Genomic DNA, 1,657 nt, shown 5'->3' on the forward strand with positions numbered 1-1,657 from the left:
TCCAAACTGGTGATGGGATTATGTGGTTGGAATCAAGGATAGGATACAGGTGTTTCAAGATGAGTTTCTCAAGGATTTTGCCCATGATAGTTAATAGAGAGATAGGACGGTAGGAGGATGGGTATTCTAGCTGCTTTTGAGGTTTGGGAATGATTTTGATTATGGATAATTTCCATGGGTCAGGAAAATATGTGGATCTGAATACAGCATTGTAGGTGTAGGTGAGGAATAGAACAGATTTTCGAGGAAAATGTTTTAGAATATGGGATGTAATCAGGTCATTACCGGGAGCTTTGCGGGAATCATTTACTATTTAAAAACAAACTGGGTGCTTTTTCCCAAGATTTATCATATTTACTTACTGTATTTTTTTATACAGTTGTAAATTTCAATAAATAAAAATATAAAACGGAAAATTTAGCAAACGAGCAAAGATTCAAAATATGTCTTGTGCCTCAGATATAGCTCTGACACTATTAAATATAAATTGAAAATCCTCCGGTGACATTCCCAACTGAACTGAATAGTAGTGAAGGTATACTCTAAAAAAATTGTCTTCATCAATTCATTTATTTTTTAAAAATCAAGCAAGATTCAGTACCAAGGTTCTAAATGGACTAGCAGGGTAGAAAATGAAACAGAACAATTATCTTTTTCATGACTGCAGCATGATTTCAAATTCAGTTTCTCGTAATATATCCACGAGAGAGGGATGGGACCCTAAATGTAGCTAACTTCAAAACTATGATTAGCTAAATTCGAAGCTATGTTTAGATAACTTCATTTCTAAATATAGCTAATTTCGTAGCTAAGTATAGCTATCTAAAAAGCTAAGTACATCTAACTTCAAAGATTAGTTCTTCAATCAACAATAAAATACTGATTATTCTAATAAACTTAAGACTCTTGTAAAAATTATAATGTTGTGAACTAAATGATGACTTTCTTGACACATCAGGAACATTTTATTTTTCATGTAAACAAATATATTTTTAGTGCACGCCCCCTAACCTCAGGCGCTCCTTGTTCCAGGACTAATGGGAATATTAGATAGTTCCATCTCCGGGTAATCTCCTGCTGGACAGTATTTGCCAAATGAACGGCTAAACGAGAATTACGTGGAAGGGATCATTGTACACAAAGATGCAGTACGTAAAATTATTCTGATGGTATAATCAATGAGACCTGCATCTAAGAGAGAAGTCTTCTTTTACTTTGAGGTACGAAGAATTGCACTTGATGAGCGGCAGGCTGCGCCGGCGTTCTAATGGAAGCCTCGTGTTCATACAAAGTTTTAATGTTTTGTAAGAAGTAAGTTGTATCCCATAGTAACGACCTATTTCGTTATCTTAATAAAATATCTTAAATAAAATTCCTTTATATGAATACCTATCAATTTTTAATACAACAACATTTAACTTTTCGTCTGATCAAACAAATATACGTGTTAGATAGGTGCGAACGTTTATTCATATTCTGTCTTTCGAAAGTAGGCCAATATCTGAAACTAGACTCCTTTTTTATTTTTTATCCACTTGCCTTAAAAAGAAGAAAATAATGGTAAATAATTTGTTTTATGTTATATTTACTTTTGTGCCTTCTGAGTGCTAACATCGCTGGAATTCGATATATCGTTTACATTGAGCTGGTAAGCAAA

Source organism: Halyomorpha halys, unplaced genomic scaffold, assembly GCF_000696795.3.
Source record: "Halyomorpha halys isolate HHAL.00 unplaced genomic scaffold, Hhal_1.1 Scaffold1186.1, whole genome shotgun sequence".
NCBI lineage: Eukaryota > Metazoa > Arthropoda > Insecta > Hemiptera > Pentatomidae > Halyomorpha > Halyomorpha halys.